This window comes from Dipodomys ordii, unplaced genomic scaffold (genome assembly GCF_000151885.1).
Source record: "Dipodomys ordii isolate 6190 unplaced genomic scaffold, Dord_2.0 Scaffold62, whole genome shotgun sequence".
NCBI lineage: Eukaryota > Metazoa > Chordata > Mammalia > Rodentia > Heteromyidae > Dipodomys > Dipodomys ordii.
In genome coordinates, this window is record NW_012267278.1 from 8,076,365 (window position 1) to 8,089,911 (window position 13,547).

Sequence of the window (13,547 nt, forward strand, 5' to 3'; positions counted from 1 at the left end):
AGGGTGTCACTTCAGAGCTCTAGGATGCTCGGGGCCCCCGAGGTAGCATCGCTGCTCTGCCGATGGGGGCCGGGGCCTCGCGTGGCTGGAAGGACCCCCCCCCCCGGGGTGGGGTGGGGTGGGGTCCGAGCCCAGCTCCGGGGTCACCTGCGGGGGCCACAGACCCGCAGGCGGCGGTGGCAGGATTACAACTCTGGCTTCTGGTCGCGCGTGGGGCGTGGCCGATCGCGTGGCCTCTGAGGCCCCGGCGGAGGAAAGCATGCTCGGTATTGGCCAGGGCCCGAAGCCCTCCCCAGAACTCTTGGGGGCCCAATCGCCGTTTGGGTTTTGTAGAAGAGGTTGGATTTCTTGGGACTTGGGAGGGTTGACACACGAGATGGAGAAAACGCTGTTTTGATGGTCAGAAAGTTGGTCAGGGGATGGTCTTGGGAATCGATTATCCCATCATGGTCAATGAGAATTAGACCCATACCACCTGGTTTCAAACCGCCACATTAAACATGTATTAGCTGGTAATAGGCTTAGCCAATGAGACTAATCCGTGCACTGTTTCATAAGAAAATACAATTCAATAGACTTTGGAAATGAGTTTGGTTGAGGCGAAAGAGTTCAATATTCAAGAATAATACCTGGTTATGATGAAGAATCTTTTTCTCTCGTTCTAGTAAACGATGTTCACGTATGACCATTGGATTTGGGGAATAGAGAGAAGGCCATATATTATAATACAGAGTGAAAACCTATCTATTTTGGGGGATCACTGAATGAAACCATCGATCTTATGAATGTAGTTTTTCATATTATAAAAGTAAACATAAGAAGATGGCAAGGTATACCTTGTAAAATAAGTCGCTCTGTAAAGCTCTGTATTAAAGGATGAAAAATTACGTCTGCTTAGTATGGAAAGAAATCAGACATTCCTTAAGAAGGTGCTTTGTATGTCTGAGACATCACAAACATTATACATGCACTCTGTTCTCTGGTGGGTGCCTGCGGTTAGAAACCATTCTTTATCAAACAGCAGGGTTTAGAGTCACACAGACCCCTACAAATGATCTGAATGCAAGTTAGACCTCCCAATGGGTAAACTTAATTTATGTTTGAAGTCATTTTGAAATATTCTGTTTTGTTTTCCAGTGGGTAAGTGTTCTTTTTCCTTCTGTTGACTCTACCATTCTTTACACACTTCTTCAGAGCTGCAGAATAAGACCATCAACTCTACGTCAGATTTTTTTTTTCATTTAAGGAGGATACATAATTTATAGAAGGAAAAAATAGCATGGCACATATTTTCTGATTTTTTTGTACATCTAACTGAAAATAGAAATAAACAGACAGAAGCATATAAGGCGAAAAGCTGAAGTTGATTACGCTTTTATGAGTCTCAGCTCCAAATCCTTGTATAAAAAATTCTTAGAACCATTTTTATGGCTGCAAATGTGGAAACTGCTCTAGATGAAATGCCATCAAGTGGCTCCGTGTGTGTGTCAACAGGATTTTCATAATGAACAGGTTGCAGTTTGTTTGATGTGTATATCACACAGCTGGCTGTGAGTTACTAATTTACATTGTCTTAGCAAATTAAATAGATGGCTATTGATTCTCTTGGGTAGTAGTGAACTAGCACATGCATTTGTCTTTAGGGCTACTTTTCTATGATGACAGAGAAGTGAATGCTTTCCAAATGCCCCACCTCAAACAATGTGCTTAAAAACTAAGCTCTGAAATAATTTGGCATGCCATATGGTTTTCAAACTTAAACATTTTTATGTTACGTACTTTGAGGGGATTTTTATGTTATGAAAGTAGAGGATATTTTAAAATAAGTATTGATCACATGAAGGTATGATTTTTTTTCATTAGGTGCTCATTTTTCTAAATTCCCAAAGATAAAATTTATTGTCCAAGTTATTACCTAACGAAGGCAACAATAAATAGAATTAATCAGTAATCTTGTTTTAATAAGCACCTGGAAATAGTACATAGGGAAACGTGGGTGATTTTAGAGGCACGTGGTGAATGTCTTGATGTGTTTTGCTGGTTTTTGTGTGGTCTCCTCCCACAATTTCTGAAGGGGTTGAGAAAACACTATGATTCAAACTTCAATTTTTTTCATAGTTTCTCTGGTCAATAGAACTCCTATAGCTTTTCCTTCCCTCCCCTTCTCCTCTCTAAATAAAAACCCAGAACAGTTTGTGATTTTCCTACCATACACACATATGATAGGAGGTTTATCTTCTGCGTTAAAAACATCTTATATATCATGAGTGCCTACAGGCTTTGAAGTAAATGCTACATATGGCAGGACTGATCTTGGTTTTAAGAGGATAGATGAATGGAGACTGTGATTAGTATTAGTGAATGTGGAGAATAGGAGGATGTATACCATCTTTTAAGCCTTGGGTGGTTTTCTTGCATTCATACATACTTGACATTGATTGGTAGTAATTATTCCTAGTCTGTTCAGATAGGAAACATTAGTAGCAGTGTGAAGAAAATTGAAGTTGTGGAGGACCTAATAAGCTATGGAAAGTAGTTTCCAGGGAAGTGGAAAGTATCAGTTCTTTCTATGATTTCAAGCTTCATATATTTAAAAAACTTGAAATATTTCTCTTTGTTCAAGGATAAGCCTTCAAAAATGAGGTATAAAGCTTTTATTTTGAAACATCTTAGAACTTCAAAGTTTTCAAGGACAGAAGCTGAAAGAACCACACAGCAAAGATCCTTATACGTACCATTTAGATTTAACACTGTGAACACGTGCCATGTTTGTTCTGTATACGTTTGTTTGCATGTCCATTTTAATGTGTGTTTCCCCCTACTAGGTAATTTTTAAGTTAGATGAAGACTTTATGATATTTCATTCATACACGGTATTCTATTTAGCCACCATGCCATTTATGATGGCATAAATTAGTGTTCATAATGACTATGAGTCAAAGCTTGCAAAGATAGGGTAAGAGCTAGTTTACTGATGCCATTAAAAACAATCTGCTACCAAGATCCATCAAGTACTCATTGATATAAGACATCAAGTAGGCTAATAGACAATATTTTGTGGGGGGACCTCTATAGAATGTAGGTCTAAGTGTTAGGATATTTTAAAGTAGGTTTCTCCATTGATCAAGATGCTTTATGCACACAAACTGACATGTTGAACTGAAAACTGTATATACAACTACTTATGGACAATAAAATTCAACAATAGATTTCTCTGCAATTTTGTCATTGGGCCTGGAAGGCAAAAAAGATCATATTTAGTGATTTGACAGGTTTAATATTTTGATTCTTTCTTTTTTGTTTGTTAGTAAAGATGGATGCCTCTTGTATTTCTGTGTGTGTGTGTGTGTGTGTGTGTGTGCGCGCGCGCGCGCTCATAGTCTTTCCTGGCTTTTTCTCCTCAATGTTGGCTCCCTACCACTTGAGCCACACTTCCACTTCCTCTTGTTCTTAAAGTGAGGAAAGAAGAGTGCTTTCGTGGAAAATCTCACATTATGTTGCACAGTGATTTCCAGAGAATATAAAAGGAAGTAGTTTTCTGTGTTCAGGTTCTGATTTCCGAGCAAATATAGATAATTCAATTCATGGTACAACACTTGTGATTTAGTTCGCTTTGAATTTGTGGAAATGTCTAGGCAAAGGTGAAATGACAGACTTACTTCATATCAGAACTAAAAGGTGTCCACATTGTAATTATTATAAAGATTACTTTTTGTTCTTATTTGCATATTATTGTATGCTCTCACAACTATTGTGAGAACCATTGTGGTTTCACAATTGAAAAGGATTTTTAAATGTCAACATATTGTATGAATATAAAACTTTACATATTCTTACTGCAGCAAACATTAAAATATACATATATTGGTTGTTTTTCCGAATTTGCTAATGGTACTAAATGAATATGGGCGTTCAAGAGTTCATTGCCAGTGGTATATGACTGTAATGTCAACTGTGAGGAAGGCATAGGTAGTTGAATCATGGTCAAAATTGTGAGACCTCATTTGAAAAATGAGTAAATCAGCCAGGTACCAGTTCTTCACACCTGTAATCCTAGCTACTTAGTATGTTAAGATCTGAGAATGATGGTTTTAGGCCAGCCCAGACAGGAAAGTCCATGAAACTCTTATCTCTAATTAACCACCAAAAAACCAGAAGTGGTGTTGCTCAAGTGGTACAGTGCCAGCCTTGAGTGAAAAAGCCAGTGTGCTGGCCCTGAGTTCAAGTCCTAACACCAGAACAGAACAATACAAAACAAAGAAACAAATGAAACAACAACCACAAAGAAAACTAAAATAAAAAGCATCGGAGGAATAGCTAAAGTGGTAGAATCTTGCCTGACAGGTACAAGGGCTCTAAATTCGAACTTCAGTAGCACAGGAAAAACAAAATACCTTAATTGCTTCTAGAGACAATACTGCAATAAAGTGTATTTCTACAACTCAATTCAACATTTTACATTCTTGTTAAACAAAAGCCTTAAGTCAAATATCAGGAGATTGGTAAGCCAAGTTACGCTTTTTTCTCCAATTTGACACAAACTACTTATGGCATTGGGGTATTGTCTAGCTGGTGTGTGTGTGTGTGTGTGTGTGTGTGTGTGTGTATGTTAGCTCTTTTGTGCCTTTCAAGAAGAATGGAGAAGTAACAGAAGTTATCCGTAAAATTCTCCTCAGTAGCTAGGATGGAGAACTACCCAGCATTCTCTGGGCTGCTATGCCATTCTCTGTTTTTTTTTTTTTTTTGTACTGCTGCTGCCTGGCTTTTTTTCCCCAGGCCTCTCTGGCCTCTGCTCCTTCCTTCATTACTTCTTTGACTTGTAGGGCATTGACTCAGAACCTTTCCCTTAGTTCATCAGTGATAACCATTGAGGGCTAAGTGATCAGCCTGACTACCCATCCTGGGGCTTTCCTTTTACCCTGCCTATTGGGAGGAAAGTGTTCTGATCTTTGAGTCACGTTACAGAAACGCATGAATCATTGCTTTATTTTAAGGCAGGGCTCAGATGTGATATTGTGAATAGATGGAGAAATTCAAATAAGGCTTTACTTGAGCTCCAGGAAAATGTGGTTTTCTTTCTCTTGACTGTCTATTCATTTGGGGAATGCTGTTACATTTGGTACTAGATGTATGTGAGTGTGTGTGCATGGAGTATACATATCTTTATAATTTAGTAAATGGCTGCTACTGCTTTTCCCTTATCTACTGATTCTCTCAATGTTCTCTGCTGGCTGCTGATATTTAGCTGGATGAACAGGTGGTGCTAGAAAATTCGCGGAGTTAAAGTGTGGATGTTTGTGCTTAAGCAATCATGCAAAAAGGATTGATTAGAATTTAACTGAAATCTGATGTACTGGAGTACATGTCAATAAAGAAACTAAACGCTCTGCCTTGCCTAGGGGAACAATTTCTCACCTCATCTCCCTTTCCCCCATCACAGGCATTCCAAGGAGCTGGCAGAGTGGAGCCGGTGAGGGCAGAGCTAGGGGATGGCGGAGCCTGCTCTGCAGGGTACTGACAGTGTTTGGGGGTCTGGCTGAGCCTGAGTGATACCACCTATAAAGTTTACTCCAGGAAGTGATCTTGCAGTAAGGTTGTGATTTTGTTTTCAGAAAGACCCAAATAATCCTTCTAAGCAACTTGTGCAGGCAAGCCGTGAGTTTTGACATCAGATGAATCTGAATTACAATCAAGATGGTCACATAGTATCTGTGACACTTTGCATAGACCACTGTATCCTTTTGACCCATCTGTAAGATGTGGATGTTTATATTCAACTTTAGAGATTTATAGAGGACTATATGAGGAAACACACACACACACACACACATGTAGACACACAGAGAGCTAGCACAATATGTAGCAGAAAGCAGGTGCTCAGGTCTTGGCTGTTACTATTGAAGTAAAGAGGTCAGGTCTGGCTGGCGCCATATTGGCCACATAGTAGATTATAGGTCTGGCATCTTGTCTTCAGGCTGGGGGAAGGAACACTGCTACCCCCATCACCCGCCTCCCAGGTAATGGGTGTGCCCTGGCCCTGGAGGCAGGGGCAGGCACTTGGCTGATAGGTTCCTGAATCTGTCAATCTAGTGCCTGGGACTGGGAATTTCCTGAGGATCTGCCCCCTGCACAGACCTATTTAGGCCAGGACCAGCCTAGCCTCCAGGACTCGATGCCACGTGTTTCTCGGTGATTGTGTCCCGTGTCCTGTATCCTGTTTCCTGACTTGTCTCCAGTCATCATGGAGTCGCAATTCAGCTCTCCATTGGAGCTGAATTGGCTTGTTGGTATTGTTTTTGTTATTTTTTCCTCTTTAGCATGTTTCTTAGCTATGTTATGTGTATTTGTGTGCTGCAGGCCTTTGTAACAATTGGAAGCCTGTTAACTCTATATTAAAGACTCTAATATTCTATATTTTAAAATATGGCTTCTTGGATGAGTTACCTTACAACACTATTAGCATTTGTCAATTGTGATGCCAACTAACATATTTTGGGGAAAAATAGAGCAGTTTTTAACTTGAATTTCTAAATCCTCACACCCACAAATTTTGGTATTTATTGTCTTCCTCCTCCTTAGTTCTTCAACTCATAGGCTCCCAGAACTAGTCTTTGTATATGGTGAATTCCAGCAGTTTGGTTAGGCTCGCCTGGTTTTTGCTATGGTCATCATGGACTATGCAGGGCTCTGAGCTTTGTGCATGAAGAGACATTAACCAGAATTTCCTCAGTGCTTTGTTTAGTGCCAGGATGGCTTAAAGTTCTTTACACAGGGTACTTTCTTAGAGAAAAAAGAAGTTTCTAACAAGCAAAGCTTCTAGCAAATTTCTAATATAGTTAGAGCCAGTATGTTGTCAACCTAATTAAGGTTACTAACTATAATTAAGTGAGTAAAACATGAAACACTGGCCTTTTTGATGTTCTGTGGAGCTTTGTATCTCATTATTGTGTGTGGACTGGGTATGGCTGCATAGCAAGCAGAAACCTTGGTGCCTTTTAATAAGATTATGGTTCACTGGCAAAATAGAAGAGCCCCACTTCAATATGAAAGAAGCCAGATCAGCCCTTATCAGAATGGTGAAAAATGCTTGTACTTTTTGGTAAGGGTATGGAACTCAAAGGTGCTAAAAGTGAGGATGTAGCCCTCAGGAATGGAATGGGACTTTTAAGGGCTGGAAACAAGTAGCATCTTTTGACATGGACATAAGACATTTGTCCATGCACCTCACGGTTCTTTCTCCAGTATTTATTGTAGCACAATCTGTATCATCTTATACAGTGATGTGTTCACTGCTCGCATTGAAACAAGAGTTTCCTATCCTCTGTGTGTATATGTGTGTATATGTGTGTCTGTGTGTGTCTATGTCTGTGTCTGTTGGGGCTAGAACTCAGGGCTCAGGTGTTGTCTTTCAGCTTTTTTGTTAACAGATGGCATTGTATCACTTCAGCCACAGCGCCACTTGTGTTTGTGTGTGTGTGTGTGTGTGTGTGTGTGTGTGTGTGTGATTAAATGGAAATAAGAGTCTCACAGATTTTCCTTGTTTGCTTGTTTGTTGTTGTGGTAAAGTTCATATACAGAGGGTTTACAGTTACCTAATCAAGTAATGAGTACAATTCTTTTTGAATCATGTCTCCCTTTCCTTCACTCTCTGTTTTTCCCTCCTGTCTCCACCCACAAGATGTGCAGTTCATTTTCTACAGTGTCTATTGAATAACACCGTTGTATTTTTTCGCCCTTGTTTCACCTTTTCTGTGCCCCTCCAAAGCCTCCCAAATACAAACAAACAAACAAGACAAAAGAAAAATAAAACAAAACAACATTAATGCCAACTAAAATTTCTCTTGTTTCCTTTTCTTGGAGTTCATTTCATAAAATATTTTATATGATCGTATACAAATAGCTATTGAGCCTTTGTCAACCACTCCCATTCAGTGTGTAAATTTCTAGAGTCCTATATAATTTATCATATCCTGGTGTATATGTGTATATACATATTTAAAAAATCATTCAGTGTTTTTACTCGTAGATTTATAAGCACACAAATGAGGGAAACCTTGCAGCCTATATTTCTTTTGCTCTGGCTTACTTTGCTTAATGTAATTTTTTCCAAGTCTTTCCATTTCCTTATGAATGGTGTAATGCCATTCTTTCTGATGGAAGCATAGAATTCCATTGTGGATAAACATCACATTTTCTTGATCCATTCATCTACTGAGGGACATCTGGATTGATTCTATATCTTGGCCATGATAAACAATGCTTCTATGCCTGAGTTGGTGTTGAACCATGATCCTCAGAACTCAGACTCCTGAGTGGCTAGGATTATGAGCGTGAGCCATTCATGCACAGGTCTTCTTTCCTTTTTACTTCATTTCTTTTTTTTTTTTTTTGTCGGTTTTGGGGCCTGAACTCTGAGTTTGGGCGCTGTCCTTGTGCTCTTCAGCTCAAGGCAAGTGCTCTACCACTTGAGCCACAGCACCACTTCCAGGTTTTCTTTCCTTTTTAATGAATTGCTTTGCTGGAACATAGCATGTTTCATCAGGACTAGAAACTTTCTCCAAGCCTCTTGTCTTTCCTGAGTTACTGACATTTTTTTCCCAATGTGTTCACTGAACTTTATTAAATATTCTATAAGTACCTATCCACAGGAAAACACAGATTTTAAAGTGTTCAGGGACATCAGCATTCTAAATTGAATGTAAATCCTGAAATGAGTATACAGTACTACCATATATATAATAGCTTTACTTTAAAGTTTATTTTAGAAAGAAAATCTGAGGTACATACTGGAAGGGCAGATGACACAGCTGAAGACAGGAAATCACAAGAGCCAGAAGGTCTTGTTTGATGTCATAATTCTGCTGCTGGTAGAATATGATGCAGTTTAACCTCTGGATTTCTTAGTTGGATGCTTTAAGCTCTGAAAAACACAGGAATGCCTACAAGTTTTCTGGAAAATGTGTTATGAAAGAAGGCATCACTAAGCCGGGCGCTGGTGGCTCACGCCTGTAATCCTAGCTACTCAGGAGGCTGAGATCTGAGGATCGCGGTTCAAAGCCAGCCCGGGCAAGAGAGACCGTGAGACTCCTATCTCCAATAAACCACCAGAAAACCAGAAGTGGCGCTGTAGCTCAAGTGGTAGAGCGCTCACCTTGAGCTGAGGAGCTGAGGGACAGCGCCCATGCCCAGAGTTCAAGCCCCACGACCGACCAAAAAAAAAAAAAAAAAAAGAAGGCATCACTATATATTGTCATGTAACAAAGCATTTTGCTTGAGTCTATTGCTATCCACTGCTGCTTTTCACTAGGACTAGGACTGTGGGAATTGCTTAATTCTATCTATCTATCTATCATCTATCTATCATTCTACCTTTCTATCTAACCATCCATCTATCTAGTCCCATTCCCGAGGGCCTGGGTGCTGTCTCTGAACTTTTTTGCTCAAGATTAGTGCTTTACCATTTGGGTTATAGCTGTATTTCTGGTTTTTTGGTGGTTAATTGGAGGTAAGAGTCCCAAAGACTTTCCTGCCTAGGCTGGCTTTGAAGCATGATTCTTAGATCTCAGCTTCCTGAGTAGCTAGGATTGCAGGGATGAGACACTGGCACCTGGCTAATTTTTCTATGTTTTAAAATCTGTAATATGGAGGTAATATTGTTGGTTCTACCTCACAGAATTGTTCTGAACATTAAATGAGAATGTGAGGTTACTGGTACTGTGCCCCACACAAGTGACAATGAATAAATGCAAATATTCGGTGGTTATTTTAGTGAAATAACATGTTGTTGTTGTTTTGCAAGCCTGGATGTGCAGGTCTTTGAACTGAAGGAAGAAAAGCTTTCCCCTTAGGAAGGTAGGAGGGCAACCAAGAATAACAAACCAGAAGTCATTCTGATGTGTCTCAAAGGGATTGCTAGCTCTCTTTCCAGTTTCCTAGGACTAACAGATCTTTAAGCAGTCATAAAAGATTAATTCAGCATTTATCATGTAGCAGGTGCTGTGCCAAGTTTGAGAGATAGAAAATGGGTGTCAGTGTGGTCAGGAAAAAGAAGTTTGCAAAAACACAAGCATAGGCAAATGTAGCTCGATTTCCCTAATAAGCTGGTGCCTAATGCAGCTTCAATGAGGGAAAATTCTTCCATCCACAGTAGAAACAGGAGGGGCCAGTGTGCCTGGGCCCTGGATGGGTCACTTCTGGGAAATAAGCTCTAACTAGGTGGAGAAGGAAGTGGAGGCAGTGGTAGGAGCAGGGTGAGGAGGGAGGAGGGTGGGGGGAAGGAGGGCAGTGTAAAGAAGTAGCTAATTGGTGAGGATCAAGGAGGTAGCTAATTAGTAGTAGAGTAACTGGCCACAAGGTAAGGAGTGCAACTTGAACTTTCCCAGAGACATTGCCCAGGGTGGTTCTTGTGTTTCTCATTGCTTCAGGGAGGGATGGCCGCTGATGGCCAAGTTGAATATTGTCCTGTTGTTATGATATTGAGCTGATCTATTGCTTATATTTTGTAAGCAATATTCAGTATTTATAGGAGATGTCTGATAGGTTTCTGAATCTAGTGATTTTTTGTATCGAATAATCATTCTAGACCCCAAATAATCCATTGTATATTTATTATATTTTTGAAAATGCTGCTTGCAATTTTAGGTTGTTCTGTAACATTAAAAAAAATTCCCTATAAGGATTATCTTGTAGGCATTTCTGCTCTGGGACAAGTTGGAATATGATTATTGGCTTTAAGGAAAAGGAAGGGTAGCCACTCTGCTGCTCATTACCATGCTTAATGGACTCATATTTGAGGCAGCTATTTGGGGTAAGAGACTAAGTTTGGTCAAGTGACTTAGCCAAATACCACACAGTCAGCTAATGTGGACCAGAAGGAAAACTAAATACTGGAGTCCTGGCTCCAGGATCCGCTTGGTGTCTTTTTTCTTTGGCTTCAAACCCTTGTATTGGAAAATGCCATGGGGAATTGCTATTTCTATATGTTAGAGCAGTTCAATGTTGGCAATTTCATGATTCCACCTTGTATTTATGAAGTAATTTATGACACATAGGAGATACTTTTCACAGGACTATGCGAAGGGTATTCTCTTGTTTAATAATGTGAGTCAGTTTCTGCATTTCTCTGATGTACTTCGATCACCAGAAATATCTTCACATCCCAGGTCCAATCCTAAGCTATCAACATATCAACAATAATTCCATTTCTACAAAAAGCAATTGATTAGTGTTTCCTACAGAACATTTATTTTATTTAGACCATCTAATATTTTACTAGGATTCAAGTGTGAACTGCTGTGCTATCTTTACAGGACAGATACTTTTCTTTTGATTGATTGCTATATGGACAGAGCCTGTAAAAGGATCTTTTTTTTTTCTCAGGGATTTCTTGTTCAAACAGAATTTGTTGTATCCACATCAGTAAAGCCATGCTAATATGGGCTGCTGGGCAGATCTTGGAAATAGCCTCATTATATTGAACTGGATGTCATCATGGTACCCATTAAGGTGGGATTCTCTCTGTGTTTGTACTTTTAAATCCAAGTCCCTTGTCACCTTTTTACATCTCACCAAGAATAGCAGCCTTCTCTGGTAATGCAGCCTTCGAATCTGCTGCCTCTCATCTGTCTCATGCTACTGCAAGCCATTACAAAAGTAGAATCCTTGGTTTTGAGCATGCCTAGAGGTTTGTGGCTTGCTGCTGCTCTTCTGTCATTCATTTTATTCTCTGAGAGAGATTTATTCTCTGAGATGATTGTAATAAATCCTGGTGACTGAAGGGAGAAAGCCAAGAGATTCTCATCTTTCAAAAACTTCCTACTAATTGAATAGCTATCCAAATATACCACCGGTAAAGAGCTACTTTTTTTAAAATTTTCACATATAAAGAAATTCAACAGTGTTCTTTTAATTTTTGCACACATCTCCACCAAACGATTTTACAAGCCATTAATAACTAACAGTGTTGGAAGGCACAATACTTTAAGTTCACTGTGGAAATCTTACTACAGTCCTGGCAAAGGGCAGCATTTGTTATGCAGGATTTGATAATGGCCCCCCGCAGATTTACAGCTCAAAATGGTGTAAGAATGGGGTCTACAAAAGGGGAAGCAGAATGGGTGTCAATTGCACTCTTCCAATTAGAGCACTTAAAGAAATAGCAAAGTGCAGGGTAGCATTTTATTGGGAAGGCTAATTGAAAACCAAGGGAAACTATTTAGAGATGTTACATGGTATCTTCCGGTGTAATCTCTTTTCTGTTTCTGTGTCTTCTCAGTTAACTCAATAGGATTTTCATTATATACAAATGTCTGTCATTAGAATCCGCTTTTTATTTTTCTGTTGCTGCAATTAAGGGGGTGATCAGAAATGTTTTGGGGGATGTTTTGTTCATTCACTCAGCAGGTGTTTCCCCAGTACTTGCAGGCTCTGTGGAAGGGCTACAATGTAAAGGTGGAAGACCAGAACCCTGCCTTTGCGGTATACCAATTTTAATGGGAAGAAACAGAAATTATAAACAAATAATGTATAATGTCAGAAAGTGAGAGGGGACAAATTAATAGGACAGAGATACAGGATAAGTTATCAAAAGCCTCTCTGAAGTCTCATGAAAGAAGATAAAGAGTTGAACTTTCCAACAAAAGGTTGCAAATTCAAGGCTGAGAAATGGAAGTCAGCCTGGCATGTTGAGAACAAAAATCACCATCAGTCATGGTGGCTGCTGCTTAAGGGAGGGGAAGACTGGAAGGAGAGAAGGCTAGAATAGATAGACTTAGCATTGGGTCTTGAAAGCAGTGGGAAGTCATAGGAGAGTTCTGAGCAAAGAAATGTCATGATTTACCTAACAAAAAATTATTGAGGAGTTGGGCATGTGGTTTAGTGGTAGAGGGCTTGCCTAGCATGCATGAAGCCCTGGGCTCAATTCCTCAGTACCACATAAACAGAAAAAGCTGGAAGTGGTACTGTGGCTCAGGTGGTAGAGTGCTAGCTTTGAGCAAAAGAAGCTCAAGGACAGTGTCCAGGCCTTGAGTTCAAGCTCCAGGACTTGGGAAAAAAATATTATTGAGCCAGGCACTGGTTGTTCACACTGGTAATACTAGCTGCTCAGGATCAGGATACTGTAATCTGAACCCAGTCCCGGCAGGACATTTCATCAGACTACTTGCAATCAACTAAAAATCTGGAAGAGAAATTGTGGCTCAAGTGATACATTGCCAGTGTTGAGCAAAAAAAAAAAAAAAAAATCTAAAGGACAGCACCCCAATCCTGATTTCAGGTTCCCAAACTAGCACACAAACACATGCACAAATGTTACTTAAACCTAGTAGCATAAATTAATTACAAAAAGAGTTTCATTGTGATAATTAACTACATGGATATAATGTACTTTGATCAAATTCACATTTTGAAATTACTCTCTTTTTTCAATATGATTCTTTTTTTTTTTTTTTTGGGTCCAGTCGTGGGGCCTGACTCTGGGCCTGGGCGCTGTCCATCAGCTCTTCAGCTCAAGGCTAGCGCTCTACCACTTGAGCCATAGAGCCACTTCC

General features: G+C 39.8%; 1 protein-coding gene across 1 annotated transcript in view; it reads left to right on the plus strand.

The window, feature by feature from the left end:
• Sim1 (single-minded family bHLH transcription factor 1) overlaps positions 1–13,547 on the plus strand; it is a 78,346-nt gene that overhangs the window by 17,604 nt on the left and 47,195 nt on the right. The gene's annotated exons all lie outside the window — the stretch shown is intronic.